At 34.9% G+C, this 25,601-nt stretch overlaps 1 pseudogene; it reads left to right on the forward strand.

The window, feature by feature from the left end:
* The first annotated feature begins 716 nt into the window (after positions 1-716).
* On the forward strand, positions 717-2,409 carry LOC117096452 (annotated as a pseudogene).
* Positions 2,410-25,601: the final 23,192 nt, after the last annotated feature.

Consider the following 25,601-nt stretch of genomic DNA (forward strand, 5'->3'; position numbering starts at 1 on the left):
AATATTTTCCCTCAAATTGCCAGTTATTGTAGCAAATGCATCTTTCCCATTGAAGCTTTTCACATGCAAGATTGAACAGGGTAATAACTGTCCTATTATCCCATTGTCTTTATAAAATATATGCAGCCTGCTACCTAGGAAACTTGAGTGTAGGAGGAGCTGTTCTGAGAGACTGCACATGGCTCCAGTTGCCAAGGAAACTCATGCCTTTTTTCCCTGAAAATGCACAGAGCAGCTTCCTTATTAGGATTGGGTTAACATTCTTCTTAAAGGAAAAGCTAAGTGGAGAAGGTATGCATACAATGTGAATTGTAAACTCTATATAAGCTGTGGTGAATTGTTTTTAGCAAGTAAGCTTCAGTGATAAAAGTAAAAATGTGTGTATTTTCACATATTGTTTTATTTGACATAATTGAAAATATTAGAAAATGAAAAAACTTGATGTTAAATGAAAAATAGGCAATTTGCTTATAAAGAAAAAATAGATTTTTTAATAAATGACATATACTGACAATGTATGGCATGTATCCAATGTAAATGAGATTTTAATTTGCACTTTTAGAATGACTCTACATAAAAACACTTTTCCTAAAATACTTTCATATCTAGCTATTATAATTAATTATCTAAATTAATCCTCTTTCTTTAGATCACTCTGTTATTATTGTGCTAAAAATCACCTATTTCTCCTCACTCACCACCACCGCTCTGCAGAAATGCTTCAATAACTCCCAGTCTTTCACTAGATGAGAACTGTGTCCAGGGTACTGGCTCCTCATCTCACTTGGGCTTATGCTAAAGATGTAAAATTTGGTATACATGTCCAAGCCTTAATCCTTCAAGGTGCAGACCTTTTAGCCAATGCTGTAGCTATTACAATGGGGTCAAAGGGAAAAGCAGTGATTATTGAACAGAACTGTGGAAGTCCCAAAATAACAAAAGATGGTGTGACTGTTGAAACATCTATTGACTTAAAGGATAAATATAAAAATATTGGGGTTAAACTTGTTCAAGATGTTGCCCATAACACAGGTGAAGAGGCTGGGGATGACACTACCACTGTACTGTTCTGGCATGCTCTGTTGCCAAGGAAGGCTTCAAGATTAGTAAAGGTGCTAACCTGTTGGAAATGGGGAGAGATATGATGTTAGCTGTTTATGCTGTAATTGCTGAACTTGAACAGCAGTCTAAACCTGTGACCACCTGTGAAGAAACTGCTCAGATTGCTACAATTTCTACAAATGCAGACAGACCTGCAATTTCTACAAATGTAGAAAGGTTGCCATCACTGTAAAGGATGGAAAAAACACTGAATGATGAATTAGACATTATTGAAGGCATGAAGTTCAATTGAGGATATAGTTCTCCATACTTTATGAATATACCAGAAGGCTAGAAATGTGAATTCCAGGATGCCTATGTTCTAATGAGTGAATAGAAAATTTCTAATGTCCAGTCCATTGTACCTGCTCTTGAAGATGCCAATGCACACCATAAAACTTTGGTCATAATTGTTGAAGATATTGATGGAGAAGCTCTATGTACGTTCATCTTGAATAGGCTAAAAGTTGGTCTTCACATTATAGCAGTAAAAGCTCCAGGGTTTGATGAACAATTGAAAGAACCAGCTTAAATATATGGTTATTGCTACTGGTGGTGCAGTGTTTGGAGAAGAAGGCTTGACCCTAAATCTTGAAGATGTGCAGCCTTGTGACTTAGGTAAAGTTTGACAGGTCATTGTAACTAAAGATTATGCTATGCTCTTAAAAGGAAAAGGTGACAGGGTGCAAACTGAAAAAACATATTCAAGAAATCATGGAGCAGTTAGATGTAACAATTAGTGAATATGAAAAGGAAAAACTGATAGAATGGCTGGGAAACTTTTCAGATGGAGTAGCCATGCTGAAGGTTGGTGGGACAAGTGATGTCGAATGAATGAAAAGAAAGACAGAGTTACAGATCCCTTAATGCTATAACAGCTGCTGTTGAAGAAGGCATTATTCTGGGAAGGGGCTGTGCCCTGCCTCAATACATTCCAGCCTAGTACTCATTGACTCCAGTTAGTGAAGATAAAAACATTGGTATAGAAATTAAAAGAATATTCGAAATTGCTGCAATGTCAATTGCTAAAAATGCAGGTATTGAAGGACTTTTTATAGTCGAGAAAATTATGCAAAGTTCTGTAGAAGTTGCTTATGATGCTATGGTCGGAGATTTTGTGAATACGGTGGGAGAAGGAATCACTGATCCAACAAAGTTTGTGAAAACTGCTTTATTGGATGCTTTTGGGTGGCCTCTGTGTTAACTACAGCAGAAATTTTAGTCACAAAAATTCCTAAAGCAGGGAAGTACCCTAGAATGGGTGCAATGGGTAGAATGAGAGGTGGTATGAGAGGAGGCATGTTCTAATTCCAAGAATAGTGCTTTACCTATATTAATGAACTGTGACAGGAAGCTCAAGGCAGTTTTCCTCACCAACAGCTTCAGAGAAGTCAGTTGGAGAAAATGACTGAAGAAAAGGCTGGCTGATATTTAAAAAATCACTATAACCATCAGTTACTGGTTTTATTTGACAAAATACATGATGGCTTACTGCAGTCATTGTCCAAACCTACAGGTAATTTATTTTGTATTTTTGAATAAAAGACCTTTGCACATTCCTAATATTGGGTGCAAAGCCATGTACCAATATACTGCTTTCAACTTAAATCCTTGAGACATTACTACTATTTTGTTAAAATTGTAGTGTTTGCCATCACGAGATGAGAAGTTAAGCAGCCTTTCTGTGGAGAGTGAGAATAATTGTGTACAGAGTAGAGAAATATCCAATTATGTGACAACTTTTGTATAATAAAAACTATTTTAAAGTTAAAAAAAAATCACCTATTTCATCTTCAGTCTATTTTTGTGCTTCTGAAATTAAAATTCTCTAAAGTATAAAATCTCAAATTATATCTTCTAAATATTACCTCAGTATGATCTGTTACCACTTGTAGTTATTTATTAAGTCCATCATTTATCAACTATGTAAAACAACTTTAGGTAAAATCTAATAATTTTTTTCAAAAGAGCCTTAAAAAATCATGTACTATGGAAAGAAAAAGTGGGACTATTTCCAGGCAAGATGGCTATTTCTTAGAAATTTGAGCTGTATCTTCTATGTTAATAACAATGTTAAAATTCATATGGAACAAAAAAGACTCCCAGTAGCCAAAGCAATCTTGAGCAAAAAGAAAAAGCTAGAGGCATCACACTACCCGACTGCAAAGTATACTACAAAACTATAATAACTAAATCGGGCTAGCACTGCCATAAAAACAGACTCATAGATAAATGAAATAGAATAGAGCCCAGAAATAAATCCACATATTTACAGCCAACTGTTTTTTAAAATAAATATGCCAAGGACACACATTGGGGAAAATATTGTCTCTTCAATAAATAGTGCTGTGAAACTGGATATCTATAGGCAGAAGAACGAAACCAGAACCTAATTGCTCACCTTATACAAAAATCAACTCAAAATGAATTAAATACTTAAATATAAGAACCAAAACTATAAGATTACTAGAAAAAGACACAGGGAAAATGCTTCATGACAAAAATTTGGGTAAAAACTTTTTGGATGAGACCTCAAAAGCATAAGCAACAAAAGCAAAAACAGACAAATGTGATTATATCTAACTAAAAAGCTTCTGCAGAGCAAAGAAAAATATTCTAAGAGTGAAGAGACAACTTACAGAATAGGAGAAAATATTTGCAAATGAATCATCCAAATAGGAGTTAATATATACAATATATAAGAAACTGAAACAACCCAATACCAAAAAAATAAAAATAATTTTATTTAAATATGAGTAAAAGGCCTGAATAGACATTTCTCCAAAAAAGACATACAAATAGCTAGTGGGCATATGACAAAATGCTCAACATCACTAATCATCAGGGAGAGGCAAATCAAAACCACAATGCAATATTAACTTACTTCAATTTAGAGTGGCTATTATCAAAAAGACAAAAAATAAAATGCTTATGAGGATATGGAGAAAAGAAGACTCATATATAATGTTTGCAGAAATGTAAATGTAATAAAGCCATTACGGAAAAAAGCATAGAAGTTTCTCAAAAAAATAAAAATAGAACTGCCATATGATCCAGCAATTCCACTACTGAGTATATAGCCAAAGGAATTGAAATCAATATGTCAAAAAGATATCTGTACTCTTATGTTTACTGCAGCACTATTCCTAATAGACTATGTAGGGAAAAGCAACCCTCAAAGTAGATGGGCACCATCACAGAAACTGAGGAAAGGCATCTATGTTGAACTATCTGCTAGAGCTAGGATACACTCTTTCTCTCTTGTCCTTGAACAACAACTCGAAGTTTCCTGGCCTTCGGACTTCAGGACTTACACACACCAGCTTATTCTCAGGTCTTTGGCCTCAAACTGAGGGTTAACCATCAGCTTTTCTGGTTCTGAGGCCTTCAGACTTGGACTGATCCACGCTACTCAGGAGGTTGAGGCAGGAGAATCGCTTGAACTTGGGAGGCGGAGATTGCAGTGAGCCAAGATTGCGCCACTGCACTCCAGCCTGGGTGACAGAATGAGACTCCATCTCAATAAAATAAAAAATGAAATGAAATGATATGAAATGAAATGAAATCTTAATAACTAATCAGTAAAATCCAAATTGCAACATGGTAATTTTTATTTTTTGTCACATTAGCAATAGTTTAAAAATTGATCATTGTCAATGCTTATTGGGAAAATGTACTCTCTACTATAAATGGGATTAAAATTGGTATAATTGATTGGAAATAAAATTTGATGGTATTTATTACAATTAAAAATGTGTGTATGCTTTGAGGAATTTACTTTAGGTTTCTTGATATTTGAATGGGCTTCTTCACTGTGGGGAACCCAGAGTCTCAACTCCTGCAGAGAAGTACCAGTGAAGCAGCTGTCCCTTCTTAAAATTCAAGAACAGTATGATTGAGCCTTAGCCAGTTTGAAACTCCTACCCAGGAATTTGAACCCTGAGAGAATTGACACAACATGTAAGGATGGTGAGAGGTCATTTGTGGTGGCAGTAATGGGATTAAAGTCCACTGCTATGGCCAAGATTGTTCACTGTCATTTAGCCCTAATGTTCATAATATTTTACGTTCAGCATGATAATGAAAAGCATATCACTGAAGTCTCGAAAGATGCACACACCTGTGATGGGACATTAGCTGTTCCTTGCCTTTTCTAATTTTCTGACTTTTCTGTGCTTGGTTCTTTAAAATTCCTGATAATGCTCTGAAGCACATAGTAGCCTTCTGATAAAGCATTTTTCTGGTGAAGTTAGCTACATTGGTGTCTGTTATTGGTAAAAAGATTTATGAATAGGGCAATGCACCTTCCTGTGGACCAGAAATCTTACATCTACTAATCTAGTATATCAAGATACTTCAGCAAGTGTGCAAAAACCTAAGTACTAGGAAATTCAATACTGTATTGCTTATAATCAAGATAATATGAGACAGCCTCCGTAGGGTAACTGCAAGACATAATAGATGACAGCATCTTTATACAATGAAATGTTATACAAATATTAGAAATACATTCATTTATGTATATATATTTGTGATATTAAAAAGTTGCAAATGAGAGTGCACATGACCTAATTTTATTTTTAAAAGACAGAAAAAATCTACACATATGTTGACATGTGTATGACTGTTTAGAAAAAAGTAATGTATATGGATATTTAAGAAAAAGTCATAGGAAGATATCACTGATGTACTAATTTATTAAAAGTAACTATTTTCTTCACCTATATATGAAAAAGTAGTGCTTTTTAAAATGAGAATGTGATTTTACTTTTAGGAAAAATAAGAATGGACAATCAATACTAGTGTTTTTCGTTCTGCACTGATTAGGCCAATATGTTTCTGTTCTAAGTAAAATATTGTAAGGCTGTAGCTAAATTAAAGCACAAGACAACTAGATGTTGAACCACGCCATGCAAAAAAAGAGGCAACCTAATCATAACCATTTAACTGAAAACATGAAAGTATATAAAATTTTATGGGTATTTTTCCTCCAAATATTTGAAACTGACATTATGTACATGACATAATACACATTTGTTGTAGTAACCACTTTGATGTACCACACAGACCATACTTCAAGAATGAAAGATGTATTCCCCCAGCTGCTGAGAGAGCTGCAGGCAAACAGTCTTTAGCTGTCAGCAATTTGAAAATTGTCTCAATGGAGAAAACCACCTACCCCAAGATAAACTTCTTTCCCAAACAGCCCACACTTACTAACCAACTAATCATCACTGGTGCAGAGGTAAGCTCTGTCTATTTTATGGAGATTTTCCTAACAAGAATCTAGGACAATCATCATTCCACAATTTTCACTAGAATTGTTTATGATACACAAGTGCGATCCCCAACCCTTTTGGCACCAGGGACCAGTTTCATGGAATACAATTTTCCATGGACCCAGGGGATGGGTGAATGATTTGGGGATGATTTAAGCATGTTACATTTGTTGGGCACTTTATTTCTATTATTATTATAATATATAATGAGATAATTATACAATTCACCATAATGTCGAATCAATGGAAGCCCTGAGCTTGTTTTTCTGCAACTAGATGGTCCTATCTGGGGATGATGGGAGACAGTGACACATCGTCAGGCATTAGATTCTCATAAGGGGGGTGCAGCGTAAATCCCTCACATGCGGAGTTCACAATAACATTCACACTCCTCTGAGAATGTAATACCACCACAGATCTGACAAGAGGTGGAGCTCAGGCAGTAATGTGAACAATGCAGAGCTGTCACATACAGACAGAGCTCTGCTTGCTCACTCACCTGCTGCTCATCTTCTAGTGTGCGACTCAGTTTCCAACCGGCCATGGACCACGTATATTAGATAGCGAATATTGGGGATGCCAGATATGTACCATCTGAAACTATATTACTAGGAATATCTTCATTTTAGTTACTGAAATATGTGTCCTACTTGCTTTTATGCTGCTCATACACCTAATTATCTAAACATAGATACCCCCGAAGTATTTATGGAATAGACTAAAAGAAACTAAAAAAAGTTTAGGAAAAAAAAATTTATAACAAAGAAGAAACACAATTAGTGTTGAAGAAAATTAGTTTTCTCCAGTTATAAATTTTCACAAAATCAAAAAGAATGGATTTACGTGAGTAGTTAACACACAGGTGTTTATGTTGTTACTTGTAGCAAAACAATTTTTTCTAAAAGTCTGTGTCTACTCTTTGAGAGGTTAGTTTAAATTGTTGATAGTTTTTTTAAGGTTTCTTTTCATTTCTCATAGCTCATACACAGATATCTTTTTTTCACTTTACTGTTGTTAAACTTTTAGTCACTTACTAAGAAGTATGGAATAGTAATTCTAACGAGCCCCCAAACTGAATTTCACAAGTACGGAATGGAAGACACCTCGTTTAACAATGTAAACAACCCTTTTGTAAATTAGTAATAGTCTCCTACTCTGGGAGATACAATTCTAAAATGTACCATTCCCCACCCCACAAGGTCCCCACTGCTTCACACAAATACCCTATGTAATCATCTACTCTTGAATGTGAGTGACGCCGTGTGTGTGATGAGACATCACTCCAGGGATGAAGTTACTACTCATCTGACTTGGAGGTAGTCATAATGGAGACCTAATCTTATCTAACTTAGATCTTCTGATACCCTTCAAGTTGTTGGCAGAATTTTCTTCCCGCTATTTATGGGATTAATGTTCCCATTTTCTTGGTAACTGTCCACAATGGGTCTCTCTTAGCTTCTGGAGTGTCTGAGATTCTCTGTTACATAGCGCTATCCACAACATGGCAGCTTTCATTTTTTAATACCAGAAGGAAAGCATTCTTCTGGTACTTCACCTTTTTGTAAAGGGCCCTCCCTCCCTCCCTCCCTTCCTTCCTTCCTTCCCTTTCCTTTCCTTCCTTTCCTTCCCTCCTTCCTTCCCTGCCTCCCTCCTTTCCTTCCTTCTTTCCTTCCTTCCTTCCCTCCCTTCCTCTTCCTTCCTTCCTTCCCTCCCTCCCTCTTCCTTCCTTCTTTCCTTCCTTCCTTCCCTCCCTCCCTTCCTCTTTCTTTCCTTCTTTCCTTCCTTCCCTCCCTCCCGCCTTCCTTCCATCCTCCCTCCCTTCCTGCCTTCCTGCCTTCCTTCTTCTCTTCCTTCCATCCCACTCTCTCTTTCTGTTTCTTTTGGCTAAGCACATTTGGCACATTATACAGCATATGAGCTCATCAAATTTTCTTCAATTATATATGCTATATATTTCTAGGTAATTTATTTTAAACTTTAAAAAAATTTTAAATTATTTTAGACTTGCACAAAGTTGCAAAAATAGTCCAATGAGCCCCAATTTACCATTCAACCAGTTTCTTTCAATGACACATGGTCTCTTACATGCCAGATATTATCAATCAAGTAATTTTTAAATTTTATGTTTATAAAGTTTATGATAGGTAAATAAATAGGTAGGTAGACAGATATGAACATGACACAAAATGCTGCATAATTCTAAAGAAATTTTCAATGTTACCCTTTTATAGACATGACATTCCCCACAACCTAAAGCCCTGACAACCTCTGGACTATTCCCTATTACTGTGAATTGAACATTTTAGAATGCTATATAAATAGAATCTTACTGATATGGTTTGGCTCTGTGTACCCACCCAAATCTCATGTAGAATTATCATCCCCACGTGTTGGGGAAGGGAGCTGATGGGAGCTGATTGGATAACGGGGGCAGTTTCTAATGGTTAAGCAACATCCCACCCAGTGTTATCTCGTGATAGAGTTCTCGCGAGATAAGGTTGTTTAAAAGTGTGTAGCCCCTCCCCATTTGCTCTCGATCTCTCCTGCAGCCTTGTGAAAAAGGGTGCTTGCTTCCCCTTCGCCGTCTGCCATGATTGTAAGTTTCCTGAGACTTCCCTAGACATGCAGAACTATAAGTCAATTAACTCTCTTTCCTTTATAAATTATACAGTTTCAGGTAGCTCTTTATAGAAAGTGAAAATGGACTAACACTTATAGTATGTAACTTTTAAGGTGAGGGTTTTTTTTATATTGCCATTAAAAAAAATTTAGTCATTCTAATAACTGTGTAGTCTTATCCTATTGTGGCTTTAATTTGCATTTCCTTAATGGCTAAGAATGCTGAATATGTTTTCATGTAGTTATTGCCATCTGTATACCTTCTTTAGTAAGGTGTTCTATTTTCTAGAAGATTATTTATTTTCTTATTTTGAGTTCTACAGCTTATATAATATTGATCAATTCCTCAGCATACACAAACTAAACTCACCCAAGATGAAATAGGCAATATAAATACAGCTACAACTATTGAATTCATGGTCAAATATAATTCATGACCAAAGAAATTGAGTTCCTGGTTTAGAACCTTCTGAAAAAACTGTCTTTAGATCTAGATGATTTCATGTGTGAATCCTGCCATATATTTAAATAAGAAATAATATTTGTTCTACACAATCTCTTCCAAAAAACAGAAGAGGAGAAAAAACTTTCCAATTCATTTATGGGACCAGTTCACCTTTATATCAAAACCAAAGTCAGTAACAAAATAAGCACAAGACCCTCATGAACATCTATAAGAAACAGGCCATCGATGAGAATCAGACACCAAATCTATCTGTGCCTTGATCTTGGACTTCTCAGCTTCCAGAAATTTAAGAAATGCATTTGGTTTTATATAAATTATCCAGTCTTCTTATTTTATTATAGTAGCAAAAATGGAATAAGACAATAATTACATTTTAAATTTGTCACACTTTCATGGGTTTTGTCATATTTTTTATCTTTTTACTCATTAGCACCACAGTTTAAGTCTTAGAAAATATTAATAACAGCAACTTTAGGAATTTTATTTTTCTTGTGCCAATTCTAATACTTGAGTGATCTAAGGTTTGATTACAGTAGTCCTCCCTTATTAGCAGAGGATAAATTCTAAGACCTCCAGTGGATAACTGAAACCATGGATACTATCAAACCATATATACACTATAGTTTTTTCTAAATATACATACCTATAAACAAGTTAAATTTATAAATTAGGAAAAAGAAGTTAACAAAAATAACAATAAAATAGAATGATTATAAATATATATTGTAATCAAAGTTATATGAATATGGTCCCTCTCTTTTCTCTCAAAATATCTTATTGTACTGTAACTGAAACTGCAGAAATCAAAACTGTGGATAAAGGAGGACTACTCTACTATATGCTGCTATTTTCTTCAACCATGGATTACATGTTCAATTTTTTTTGCATGTTTAGTAATTGTGTATTATAAGCTGAACATTGTGTGTGATAATTGTAGGAAGTCTAGTTAATGTAAAATTCCTTTAAAGAATGTTAACTTTTCTTTTAACTGATAAATTACTGCTGATTATTAAGTGCAGTCAGACATTGCAGTGGTCTGAATGTGTCCCTCAAAAGGTATGTGATGGAAACTTAATTTGTAATGCAAAAATTCTGGGAGATGGACTCTAATGAAGGTGATTCATCCATGAGGGCTCTGCCCTCAAGAATGGATTAATGCCATTACTGAGAGAGTGGGATTTTTATTAAGTTGGTGCAAAAGTAATTGTGGTTTTTTTCCATTACTTTCAATTTGTCTCTCACTCTTTTTCTTCCTGCCATATGATGACACAGCAAGAAGGCCCTTGACAGATACCAGCTCCTTGATTTTAGACTTTCTGGCCTTCAGCACCATGAGCCAATAGATTTCTGCTCATTATAAAATATCCAGTTTGTGTTATTCTATCATAGTAGCACAAAGTATACTGGGACAGATATGAATTTATTTGTTGTTAGGGCATATTTATTTTGCTTTTCAATGTAGTCCAATGGCTTGACCCTTACTCTTGGATGTGGTTTTTACTAAAACATATAGTCTTTCTGGGGTCTCAATTAAAGTCCAATATGCTGAATAATTTATTTTATTTTTATTTATTATACTTTAAGTTCTAGGGTACATGTGCACAACATGCAGGTTTGTTACATATGTATACATGTGCCATGTTGGTGTGCTGCACCCATTAACTCGTCATTTACATTAGGTATATCTCCTAATGCCATCCTTCCCTCATATCCCCTTCCCAATTTCTTTTTTACTCTGAATGAACTGTAATTCCAGTGTCCCTCACCCTGCTGTCCTTTCACTGTTCATCTCTCTGTCCCACAGCAACAATTCTCTGTCAGGAACCACAAAGCTTTGCTCTTTGCCTTTTTGAGCCTATCCATTGACAAAGGACTGAGTAACTTCCATGCAGACTTTTAGGTGGCCTTCCCGTCAACAGTTTTCCCTTCTCAGACACTTTGTCTTATAAATCCCTGCAGCCTCCATAGCCTGCAAATATGGACTTTGTTGCCACAGTTAAGTGAGACTTTTACTCAGGTTTGGCTCCATCTTGCTGCTCTACTCCCTGCAGTAAATCACTCTTAGGAAGAAAACTAGGGCAACTGTAGGGCAGTATGGGAGCTAACCTTTATGTTTTTCCTTTCGTCAAGGATAAGGGTCCTAAACTGCCTCTTTTTCAGTGTCAAAATAATGACACAGTACTTCATCAAATTTTATAGGTGTTTTTGTTTGGAGGCCAAGTCCTATACCAGTTATTATTTCCAAGCAGTAATATATTTTTCTTGTTTTCAAGGTAAGAACATTTAAATTAGGAAAGGCTAAGTTATTTGCTTATTGTGACAAAGTAAGTGATAAATAAAAATAAATTTTAACCTAAGTCTTCAGATTTGATAACTATTGTATTACTACTACATTAGAGCTGTTTCAAAAATAAATAGCAGTAGAGAAATATTAATTGGTGTAGGTTCCCTAGCTCAAAGTTTTACAAACTTTTCATTTCATGGTATAATAAACTTGCAGATACTCTGTAGGAAATGACTTATGGGTAATGGCTGTTTATTTATTCCTAAACATTAAACACATAATATAACAACAACGATTACTACTAGCATTATTATTCATAAAAGGAAGGCCATAAAATCATATAAATGGTATAAACAAACATATTTCATAACAAAAATTCCATCAAATTAATAAATTTTGTTTTATAAAAGATTAATGTCAATGTACTTTATCTCCGTTGCCCATAGTAGAGTCAACTTCAATATGGACCAAAGCATGTCTGAAGACAGATATTTGGAAATGACTGATGATAGTATTTAAACAAACATTATTATAGCATTTCTTTGTGTGTCTGGTAGGATTCTCAGTGCTTACAGTTATTAATGAATTTAAACATTATAACTACATTAAGAATCAGGTCCTGTCATATTCCCCATTTACAGATTATCAATCTGATGCATAAAAAAATGAAATAATTTGCCCAAGGTCACACAACTAATAAGTGGCAGATAAAGGATTGACACCCGGAGAATTGGGATCTTAAACTTTACTCCTTTTCTCTGATTATTCCTTTTGAAAATAGGAATCCGGGTTAAAAGTATATATAGGCTATGAATAATGTTTCCGAAGTTGTTTTTCTAATTTAATCTTTGAATGAATATGCATCTTCCTACAATGTGTTCTTGTAGTAAAAGAGAAATATTTTATTATAATTTTTCAATTCTTGAAATTGTATCTCAGGTAAAATAAGAATGCACTACGTAGAATGGGAAAATGGCATTTTTTTCTAGTTCTGCATTTCTAGTCATAAATGAAGGTTAACATTTGAGAGCAGATGGGAGAGTACATCGTTAAAACAGATAATGTTCCTTTCAAATGAACAGAATTTAGAAGGTTAAATTTTCAGTTCAGTTTAGTCCTAAAAATGTAACCCTTTAAACAAATTTAATCTGTATAAATTCTTGGTGCAAAGAAGTGTTTAAAATAGCTCCCTGAACGAAGTCATGCATGCAGAAGAATGATGATGTAGTCTCAAATGCAAATAGAAAGTATTGATTCAGGATAGCAGCCTCTGTGTAAGAAGGGAAGAAATCAATGTTATTCTTCCAATTTTTATTTCTTGAGAAAATTAAAATGTATTTTCTAATTAAAATGTGTTCATTAATAAACATTCAACAATTTAGAGAACAGTGAAAGAATAATTAAGCCTATGTTCCCCTTTATCACTGAAAATTATGAGTATTAAAATTAGGAGAAAAGAATAATTTATAGAAAGATATGTCAGACTATCTAGGTTTTTTGCCTTATTAATATGTCTCACCCTTTAGGAAGAAGACATTTAGGTAATCTAAATGAGCGTAAAAGGATTGAAATGACTTATTTACTCAGATGTTGGTGGAAAACTTTTATTTGCTTGAAATCTAAATCAGAAGGAACCAAAAAATGATGAGATTTTGCTGTACATTATTTTTTGTAAAAAACAAAACAAAAAGTTTGCAGATATCAGAATTTTTTTTTCTCTATGCTGACTATAGGAAAACTGGCAAAATAAAATCAGTAAACAAATGGCTATTCTCCAAATATATTTAATAGCAGAAAACTATCAGAATGGCTCTAATCCAAATTCCAAAGCAGGAAAATGCTGTGAAATTTTTGTTTCTAAATAAAACCTGTATTAGAATGGCTCTGTGCAACTTTTTTGATTTACAAATTTTCACTTTTTATATCTAGCCCTTCAGAACTCAGCCTACTATATTTTCTGGGTTCCCTGCTTTTACAGATCAGTTATTAAATATCACACCCTATATGTTTGTTTGTTTGTTTGTTTGCAGATGGGGTTTTGTTCTTGTCACCCAAGCTGGAATGCAATGCCATGATCTCTGCTCACTGCAACCTTCATCTCCCACGTTCAACCTATTCTCCTGCCTCAGCCTCCCAAGTAGCTGGGATTACAGGCATGTACCACCACACCTAGCTCATTTTTGTATTTTTAGTAAAGACAAGGTTTCACCATGTTGGTCAGGCTGGTCTCGAACTTCTGACCTCAGGTGATCCACCCACCTTCACCTCCCAAAGTGCTGGAACTGCAGGCATGAGCCACCGCGCCCGGCCACATCCTATATCTTTGAATTGCAGTGTTTAACGTTGCATTCAACACAATTACTGATATGGTCCTAACTTTATTTCTTAAGCTGTTTTTATGTTTAATTCCTGTTTCTCCTTTTCTGCATTCTTTTGCACTATTAGAACATCTTAGTATTCTACTTAAATTTATTAGATTTTTGTCTCTTTCTTTTTATATTATTTTTGATGGTTACTTCAGAGTTTATAATTTATATATATTTAACTTACTCCAATCTGTTTAGATCGTAATTCCCCTATATGTAATATGTTACTTATTTGTTCTGGCTGCTATCAAGATATTGATGCTGATTATGATATCTCTGGCCTCTTTTTTCTCTAAGTTTATCATATTTGGGGTTTGCTGAGCTTCTTGAATCTGAAAATTTGAGTATTAACTATCCTGAGAAGATTTTGGTCATTATTTCCTTAAACATCTCTAACAACTGTGAACAAAATACAAAATTCATAAAACAACTCCCTAAACACTCTGGAAAGTTCCTAATACCAGCGGTACCACAGAAAAGCCAAAGATTGAAGAATGAACAATATAGGAGTGACTATCCTTTATTTCCTTCAACTTTTATCTCCCACCTTTGACCACAGGTGACCTCCATGTAGAAATGCTCATCAGGTCCTTTCTTTTCCTTTTTCCTTCCCTTTTCTTGCATTCCCTTCCCTTCCCTTCTCTTCCCATCTCCCCTCCCCTCCTCTCCTTCTCTTCCCATCTCCCCTCCGCTCCCCTCCCCTCCCCTTCCTTTCCTTCCCTTTCTCCCTTCCTTTCCTTACTCCTTTTCTTTCCTTTCTCTTTTTCTTTCCTTTCTCCTTTCCTTTCCCTTCTCCTCTCCTCTCTTCTTCTTTTTTCTTTTCTTGTCTCTTTTCTCTTTTATTTTCTGCCTTTCCTTTCCTTTTTCTAGAGACAGGATCTTTCTGTGTTTCCCAGGCTGAAGTGCAGTGGCTATTGAGAGGCACAATCATAGCACACAGCAGCCTCAAACTCCTGGCCTCAAGCAATCCTCCTGCCTCAGCCTCCCACGTAGCTGGGGCTACAGACACACACCATCATGCCTGATTGCTCTTCAATTTTTATTATGTTTACTTGATTAATTCTTCCAGTTTCTATTTCTCTGTTGAAAAATTCTGTATTTTCACGCATTGAAATAGAGTTTACTTTTATCTAATGACATGAGGATATAATGGTTGCTTTCAAGTTTAAACGATTTTAAACTTTAATGATTACAACACTTGGATAATTTTAGTTTTGGAAGTTCTTGTCTTTCCCCTTGGGAACCAGTCATATCTTCCTAGTTTTTATATTAACTAATTTTGGATTGTATCCTGGATATTTTGGACATTATATTGTAAGACTCTGCATCCCATTACTATACTTTGGAAGAGGTTGTGCTTGTTGCTATTATTGTTCCAGTAGACAATCAATCCATTCATATTCAGAAGACAAATTCCATGTTGTCTTCTGTGGACAGTAGTTCTAATCTGAATTCAGTTTTCAAACTTTTGGTGTTACTTCAGTTCTGTTCCACACATACACAGCACAGGGGTCAGCTTGGGTCTTGTGTTGGTTCATACACAGAATTGGGAGATCCTCTTCTCCAGCTTTTCCCTTTACAAGAATTCCCCTACACTTTCTCTTTCTGGCTGTGGAAAGGAATATCAGGGCCACCAGTGGGGAAACATGTCAAGAGAAAGAGCAGAGTTAAAAAAATGATGAACATTCCCTCCCTCTTGAGATCTTATGTCTTCCTTTCCTGATTCTTCAGGACAAAAATACATTTTTTGCTCTCAGGGTTTTGGCTTTTTTGCCACCACACCACTGCATGGAGAAAGTAAAAATAAGTGCATATAAGAAAATATAAACAAAGTTTTCTTTCACACTCTTATATTCACAAGGCTGCATTTTCTTGGTCTTACGGCCAAAAAGACAGTATTTCTCTTGTAGGATTTATGTTCTGAATATGATGAGCATTTCTACATGGAGGTCACCTATGGTCAAAGATGGGAGATAAAAGTAGAAGGAAATAAAGGATATTCACTCCTATATTGTTCATTCTTCGATCTTTGGCTTTCCTATGATATCCCTGATATTATGAACTTTCCAGAGTGTTTAGGGAGTTGTTTTACGAATTTTGTGTTTTCTTCACAGTTTTTAGAGATGAGGAAATATGTTTTAGTGCACTGATTCCATCTTAATTGTTACTATAAGTTCATCGTTCGTTTTAAGCCTGTTCAACCACTCACTGAAGTGAAAATTTACTTTAGTAAACATGTTTCTGAAAGTCAACCAATCAGAGACGGCATCGTATCTTTTAAGTCAGCCAATTAGCAGTCAACTAACTCTGGAAAACACTGCTTGGTAAAGCTATATTGGAATCTGAAGCAAAAGAAAATATATATGCAGATGTATACTGTGTGGGTATATGTATATATATAGTATATGGATACATATATATGTTTTTATATACATTTTTAAAGTACTTTTCTAAAATATTAAAATTTCAGGATTTTAGGTTTTATTTTAAGTTCAGAAGATACATGTGCAGGTTTGCTATATGAGAAAATTGCATGTCGCTGAGGGTTGATATATAAATGATCTCATTAACTAGGTAGACAGCATGGTACCAGACAGGAAATTTTTCAAACTTTGACCCTCTCCCACCTTTCCCCCTCTAGTAGCCCCCAGTGTCTATTGTTCCTGTCTTTATGTCCTTGTATTCAATGCTTAGCTCCTAATTATAAGTGAGAACAGAATATGCAGAATTTGTCTGTTCCTGCATTAAATTGCTTAGAATAATGACCTCTAGCTTTATCTGTGTTATTGCAAGGAGCATGATTTTGTTAAGTTTCATGATTGTTTAGTATTCCATGATGTATATGTAGCATATTTTCTTTATATGGTCCACTGTTAATGGGCATCTAGACCTTTGCTATCATGAATAGTGCCATGATTAAATATAAAAGTACATGCATCTTTTTGGTAGAACAATGTATTTTCCTTTGGTTATATACATAGTAATGAGATTGCTGGGCTCTACGGTAGTTCTGTTTTAAGTTCTTTGAGAAATCTCAAATGTTGTGATGCAGTCTATGACTACACTTCTTTTTGACAATTATTATAATCTGACAATGTGTCCTCCATCCATATCATTATTCTATATGTTAAGTAACATGTCTTCCACATATTTTATACTATATTTGTGTTGGAATTGCTATAATTTTGTTTTCAACTAATTTTTTTTAAATTTTCCCTTTATAAAATAATATTCTTCTTATTTTTTCCATATGAGAAAAAACAAGCCCCAAACATGGGGATGGAATATAGGTGAGTAACAGAATTCAACTTACTTTTAGGTTGTTGAAATTGTAATATAAATTTTATAGGAAAAAATAGACAATGCTGCTATATTTAGGGAAGCTGAGAGAAAATGAAGAAGCAGCTAGTGTGGAATGTTAAGCACTTAGGGGGAGAAACTGAGGCCTATAAATACTTGAGTACTCTCAGCAATGGCTTACAACACTTTTACAATGTCACCATTCAACTATTCCTCAGAATATGACAATTACTTCCTTACTTCTTAAAGATGGTGAATGGTGAGGATAATTACCAATAGGCAATTATCCTTAAGTGAACATTTCCAAGTGTATAATTAGTGGAGAGGGCAATTTCCATTCCATTTGGGTTAATTTAGATAGTTGATTTTTACTGGAAGGAAAGATTTATTCTTTTCAAAGCAACTATTTAACAGCAGGCATGCCAGTCATTTTTCATACATGTAGCTTGCAATCTTAAATGCAAGCTCTAAAAGCTCTAAAAAGAAGTATTCTTACATTGGCAGCAAGTTCACAGCAAGAAAATTCACATTAAAAGCAAGTAAACATTGTGAAGTACAATTTAGACATTTATTAAAGGTACATTCTGGAATTCTGAGTGAATACTTCCAATTTTCATAAAGGAATACACTGGTTTAATATAAGAAGCCATATCAAAACGTATGTGCTTAAACTGTAGGATATGTCTTTCCTCATAAGAATTAAATGACTCATAAGCAAAATGTATACCTTCTTCCTTTTAAAAGTATATAGTGCAATGAGGAAGAGTGAAATAAATTGGCTTATTCAACATGGTGTATTATACTGACGATTTCAGTAGTTAAGAAATGCATGAAGGTACTAGTAACAAAAATCAGAAATAATATTAAATTTTATTTTTCCCTCAATTAAATCTAAATGTTCAAAGGCAAACAGTCTAGGGCTGGTATGACCAAACTGGCTTTTTGTGGTTTTTGCTTCTTATCTTGAGAAAATGGCTTTAATTCTGAACTCACCTTGTAGTTCAAGATGGCATTTGAAACCCCAGCCATCTATATTGAAGCAAGAGAATGAAGAGAGAGAAGATAGAAAGAGAACTTTCTTTTAAAATGAATTTCTCCAGGATTCACATTCAACAATTTCTTCTTACATCTCATTGACTAGATACATTCTTATAACAACACCTGTCTACAAAAAGGCTGGAAGTCTAGGCTTTGAGCTGGAAATATTTCTTTCCAAATAAATTGCTGTTCCATTGCTCAAAAAAAAAAAAAAATGAGTATGGATATTGAGTTAGCAAAATTATAATGACAATAACAACCAGTAGTCTCTGCCACAATAAGAATGAGGTGAGTGCGAAATCCTTCAATTATTCACTCATTCATTCATCACTCTGCCTTTTCAAAAATACTTATTAACTGTCAATTACATACTAAGGACTATGCTAGAATGGAAACACACAGACAAATACCACCAAAAACTGTATAACATATTTATCGGGATAAACGAACACATAGATAACTACAATAAAATGTGGAATCATGTCTCTGATATAGATTAGGACAGGTTGCTGGGTTCATTTGTTCACTAATTTCATCATCTCAAAATATCTATTAATTGCTAGGAAGGTCAGGGCAGTGTAACCACAAAACTAGAAAACAATCAAAATTTTGTTTGAGAAATTTTGTTGAGAAATCTAAGGAGATTTTATTTAGTTTAGAGTAAACTCAAGGAATCTATTATTAGTTATAAGGAAGAGATATTGCTGTTCTCCTGATGCTCTTTCTCATAATTAAAATCCACTTATGTGACTCTAACAGCTTTCAAGATTTGTGTTCCAAAGAATCACATTCAGAGACTCTCTTATTACCATAAGAAATAGACAAGCACATGTATTTTGTTTTTCCTAAACTCTGATAGTCTTCTTTTCAGGCCAGTCATAAGCTTGCCTTGTTTAATGGACTCATTCAAATATACTAGTTACTGGCCGGGCGCGGTGGCTCAAGCCTGTAATCCCAGCACTTTGGGAGGCCGAGACGGGCGGATCACGAGGTCAGGAGATCAAGACCATCCTGGCTAACACGGTGAAACCCCGTCTCTACTAAAAAAATACAAAAAAACTAGCTGGGCGAGGTGGCGGGCGCCTGTAGTCCCAGCTACTCGGGAGGCTGAGACAGGAGAATGGCGTGAACCCGGGAGGCGGAGCTTGCAGTGAGCTGAGATCCGGCCACTGTACTCCAGCCTGGGCGACAGAGCAAGACTCTGTCTCAAAAAAAAAAAAAAAAAAACAAATATACTAGTTACATCTACTTAGTTTTATGCATTTTTTTATTTAAATATTTTTATAGATGCTATCATTTTCTTTAAATAAGTAATGCTTTCATTTAATTTGCTTACTAAGATTATTTTTTAACAAGATTAAATTAACAAAACACTTTTATCTTGTCAGCATTTCTAAAACATTTCTTTAGTTCACTTAAATCGATTTTAACAATTCTAGGGCCTAATTTTATTTAAAATAATTATTTAACATGAGCGTTTAATTTCAGTGTTTAATCTACATGTAAAGTGTTGAATTCACAGGAAACAGAACATATTCTTTGGTGTCAAAGATCATATAATCTAGTATTTAAGGATTCAAGGATTCAAATAGATAATTTTTAAAAGTAAAAATTTTTCGAAGCTTTGAATGTTGTGTTACGGAACTAAAAAAATTGAAGGATACCATCTGCTAAAAATGAGTAGGCAAAACAAAATATAACAAAAAAAAACAAGTAAAAATCTGAGAAGGCTTCAAAACAGAGGTGAAGTTTAAGTTTGATGTATAAATACCATAATGGTGAACATGTAACACTAGGCGTTTGCCAAAACCCATAAAACTTAAAAGCACAAAGAATGGATCTTAATATAAGTCAATTCAAAAAATCATTTGGGAGATCAGGGATGCCAAGGTGAAATCCAGAATGTGATGAAACAAACTAACTGTATTGCGTATGTATGAAACCACCTCACTGTTCATGGGGGAAAAAGGTGCTGACCTAAGTCACTTTGGAAGGGAGTGAAGTCTAAGACTAAAGGCAAAAGAAATGGAATATAAGCACTGTACTCTAGTTGTTTCTCATGGAGATAAGTGTTGACTCTTCTGCAAATGCTGTTTATGTCGACAGGACTTTAAAAATTAAGTAAATGGCTGGTGAATGGTGGGAGGCAGGCTTCTCACTGTTGGAGTGAGATGTTACAGATAAGCAAGGAAAGAAAGGAGGCTAGAATAATCCATCTGGTAATGGATTAGGGTTGGCTAATTCATTTAATATAGACACAGATATTACATATAGAGATATTAATAAATGTGTATATACTGAATTAATATATGTGATAAATAGAATAGTGACCTCCCAAAGACATATAACTCCTAATCCTCAGAACCTGTGAATATGTTATATTACACAGTAAGGGGAGATTTAAGTTGCAGATGGAATTAAGATTGCTAATCAGTTGTCCATAAAATAGGATTATTCTGGATTATCAGGGGATGTAATCACAGGAGTCCTTTGAGTAAAAGAAAAGACAGGAGAGTCAGTGTCAGAATGATGTAATGTTAGAAAGACTGACCTGCCATTGCTGGCTGTGAAGATGTAAGGGGGCCACAAGCCAAGGAATGAAGGCAGCCTCTAGAAACTAGAAAAGGCAAGGAAAAAAGGAAAAAAAGAAGGAAGGAAGGAAGGAAGGAAGGGAGAGAGGAAGGGAGAGAGGGAGGGAGGGGGGGGGGGGGAGGAAGGAAGGAAGAAGGAAGGAAGGAAGGAAGGAAGGAAAAAGAAAAGAAGAAGGGAGGGAAAAGAGCAAGAAAATGAGTTGCCTTACAGAGCCTCTAAAAAGGAATACACCCCTGCTGACATCCTGATTTCAGCCCATGGAGGCTCATTTTGAACTTTTGACATCTAAAACAATGTCTCTATTGTTTACAGCCACTAAGCTTATGGCAAATTGTTACAGCAGAAACAGAAGATTAATTTGGTATACATACATATTCCCTTGTTGTAATAGCTAAAATGATCTGGAAGCAGTCACAACCCACTAGCAATGAGCGTATCTAGTGCCCATATTTGATTTCTAATACTGTTCGTCCATTAAATAGGACACAGGGCTCTTTGAAGGAATGCTTGATTCTAGGACAGGTCGGAAAACATACAAAATGACCGCATAGCATTTCAGAGCACCAGAAAATAAGGAAGCGTTCTAACAAAACAAAAAGACACCACAACGATGGGGTTTGACAAAAAGACACAAGAGCCAGCTGAAAGAGTTCCCAGTGGCCAAGTGGAACAATGTGAACAACAAAATCCCAATAATCATGTATTGAATTATAACATAAAATATAAAATAAATATCTATAAGTTCATACTGATAAATAAATGATTGTATAAACATATAAATGGGGGAAAGGAGACAAATGTTCTGGGCATAAGAATTCCAAATAATTTCTATAGAAACTCCATCCTCCAGGCAGTAGAGCATTCTTTTCACTCCTTAAGTGTGGGATGTGTATAGTGACTTTCTGCCTAGTACAGTATGGAAGGGGTGGGTGTGTGTGCAGTAACTTTACAGTGAAGAAACAGAACATCAGCCAGGTGATCAAGGTTTACATCATCAGTGATAAGTCATTTTCATAGCATATACCTTGATATGATGCAATGGGAACGCACTTTACTTATGTGGTCTTGCTCCACTTAACTTATAACCTCAGTCTAATCATGAGAAAAATATTTGAAAAATCCCCACTAAGGGAGGTACTACAAAATACCTAACCAGTGCACTCCAAAATCATCAAGGTCATAAAAAACAAGCAAACACTGCAGAAACAAAGAAGACATGATGACTTAATGTAATGCTGTACCCTCGATGGGATCTGGAACTGAAAAAAGACATTAGACAAAAACTGAAGAAATATGAATAAAGTATAAACTTTAATTGGTAATAATGTACCAAAATCAGTTCACTAATTATTACAAATGTACCATACTAATGTAATGTTTTAACAATATAGAAAACTGGATGTGGGGTATGTAGAAACATTGTATTATATTTGTAATTTTCTGTAATCTAAAATTATTCTAAAACAAGGATATCTAATGCATGTAGGGCTTGAAACCTGGATGATGGGTTGATGGGTGCAGCAAACCATCACAGCACATGTATACCTATGTAACAAACCTGCAAGTTCTGCACATGTGTCCCAGAACTTAAAAAAAAAAAAAAAAAAGAAGTATAATTAGTAAACCTGGAAATAAAACAGAAAACAAACATACATTTTAGGCAAAGGATACACTATTCACAATGTGGTAAGGACATGTATTTAGTTAACACAGAAAATGTTTGTATGAATTAAGTATTGACTGCTTAAAGTTTTGTTTGAGGAGATAAGGCCAGAAAGAAATAGGTGTGGCTCGATTTTGAAAAGACTTAGATAAGGGAAAATCAGCTTTAATTGTAGAAAACCAACTTGGGCTGTTAAAAAAGATGTCATATAATGAAACTTACACTTGAGAAAAAAGTATGCTTATGGTAATGTAAAGGATAGGCCTAAAAGAAAAAAAAATGGATGATGAGAGAAGGGAAACAGGACAACTGTTTATCAATATCAGGGGACTATTTCCATTACAGCCTGGGAAAGACACAGAGCTAAAAACCAATCAAGCAGTATAAGGTGAGAGACCTATAAGGACACAGGTACTGCAAAGGTAAAGGATAGGCATTTTAAAGTCTCATCATTATCCAGCCAAATCCAGCTGTGTTTGAAAATATTAGAGCCGGGGTTCCCAGTTTGGGAGGTGCATCAGGGTCATCTGGCGAACTTGTTCACAGTTGAATTCCAGGTTCTATTCAAACAAAACAGCTTGTGCAATGATGGAGGTGGGGCAAAGGAAATATGAAGATTTTTTAACATACGCTTTAGATAATTCAGAATAAAAAATTAAATATATAAACATTCCAGCTTGAGAACTATGTCATTATCTGTCTGCTTCTAACTCAAATAAAAATAAATGGCAAAAAAAAAAAAAAAAAAAAAAAATTGGGGTAATGGCATACAACCTGATTTAAACTCATGTTTAGCACTTGTTCATTTTTTAAAATTTTCTTTTCATTAAAATAGGAAATGTAATTTATGTAATTATTACTCTAATATTTCACTCTAGAAAAATTAGTCAAATTCTTCAACATACAAGTTATGTTATGTTGGTTGTAGTAAAATGATAATATGCATAATGTGTGTTTTTATATATAGTATGTCACATTTCATAGCATGAAAATGGAATGAAGTGGATACATTCATATTGACTCATAAGCCCCAAACCAAAATCTTTTGTTTAAAACAATGGATGTGTTTGCATTTTAAATGTAAGTACATCTGAAGTGCTTTTTAAAAGCTAATGTTCTGAGATAGCTCATTTGTACTTTGTTAATGTAAAGCACTAATGACATCTGAAATTCTGAATGCATTAAAATGTGGTTGACTATTTCCCTATGCACATATTTCAGCTCTGAAATTTAATTGCAGCTCAATAATGTATGATATTTGTCTTTTTTCAGTTATTCTATTATGCAGAACTAATGTGAAGACAGATCAAAGTTGTGTATTTGAACATGACTTCTCGTATTTGAAAGTAGAATTATATTGTGTTTATGATAGGAAAGGCTTTCTAAATTGAGTAACATTTAGGAAAAAAGCAAGATTTGTATTATTTAAAATTGAGCTCTGTGAAAATCTCATTCAAAAGAAAAAAAAGCACTTCACATGTACTGTTACAAGCAAAGAGCAAGATGGGAGCTTAGAAATCATCCATTCAACTCGTACAGTTTTACAAGTAAGGCTATTACATTGTAGATGAGTTGTGTACCTTTCTAAAGATACTGATCCTGTTAGTGATAGAATAACAACTGTCATCTAAATTCCTGTAAGATAGGCTAACAAAGCTTCTCACAGGTTAGGAAAGAGGCAGATACAGTGAAGAGAAAAAAATTCAAATACTTACATTTTTTATTTAAAAAAAATCTGCTAGGCACATTCTCATCTATGAGAGTTGGGACACTGTCCATCTGGCTAAGCTGAAACTTTATGTACTGTAATATACTTCCCTTTATAGTTCTGAATCAGAGTTGGCTAAAAGAGATGTGTTGGGGGTAAGTGAAGCAGGAGTCATTCTCTGAAGGTTGCAGAGACTAACAGATGCAGAGTTTTGTTGGCTTTCAGATTGCCTGTAGTCTCCTCTGCTTCACAGCCATCTATTTTTCCTAGCCACTGGTAATGATGAATAATCATAGCCCCAACATTTGCTTAATGGAGAAACACAGAATAGAGAGCTTTTGAGCACCAAATTTATATAGTGGGAGCTTTTGATGGGGCAAGTGGAACACTGACTTGTACATTTAGTTTTGGACTGTATGTTTTCTGTATTTCATATTACCACCGACTTTTGAACACTTTCTGAATGTTGGTTGTTTACTTGTTGCCGGAGGAGTAGAGTCATACTTTTGTTATGTTTCTCAGGCAGAACTATAAGTCACGAGCACACTTTCTTTCTTTCTTTCCTTTCTTTCTTTCTTTCCTTCCTTTCTTTCCTTCCTTTCTTTCCTTCCTTTCTTTCTTTCTTTTCTTTCTTCCTTTCTTCCTTTCTTTCTTTCTTTCTTTCATTTGCCTGGTATTATAAGACTTTACTTTCATCCAGGGCCAAGGCTAGTATACTTTCTGTATACTTTCTGGTTCTCTTCTCTACATCAAGGGTTACTCATACCTGTCAGTCTTGGAGGTCTAGTTTCCAATTTTGCCCTCTAAAAGTTCATAAACTTTATTAGCAAAGAAAGAGAAATAGGGACTATCTCACCCAACATTGGCGATGCTATGGTCCACTGAAATCTATTCTCTACTTTTTCATAGTAGTGGAATTATATACCAGGGATGTGGCTATACTACATCCTTCAGTATCTGCTGCAATTGATTTTGGTCATAGGACTAAGCCATTTCCAACAGAATGTGAGTATAGGGATGTGCGCCAGCTTTGGCACAAGGTAAAAGCATGAGTGCACCTAGGTCAGACATCCCTCTGCCTTCTCTCCTTACTGAGGTTATGACAACCACAGCATCCCTAGAAGCCATGTATAGGGGATAACAAATCCAGCCACACTTTGGATCCCTGAATTACTATGTGGAACC

Source organism: Trachypithecus francoisi, unplaced genomic scaffold (assembly GCF_009764315.1).
Source record: "Trachypithecus francoisi isolate TF-2019V2 unplaced genomic scaffold, Tfra_2.0 Contig01461, whole genome shotgun sequence".
Taxonomy (NCBI): Eukaryota; Metazoa; Chordata; class Mammalia; order Primates; family Cercopithecidae; genus Trachypithecus; species Trachypithecus francoisi.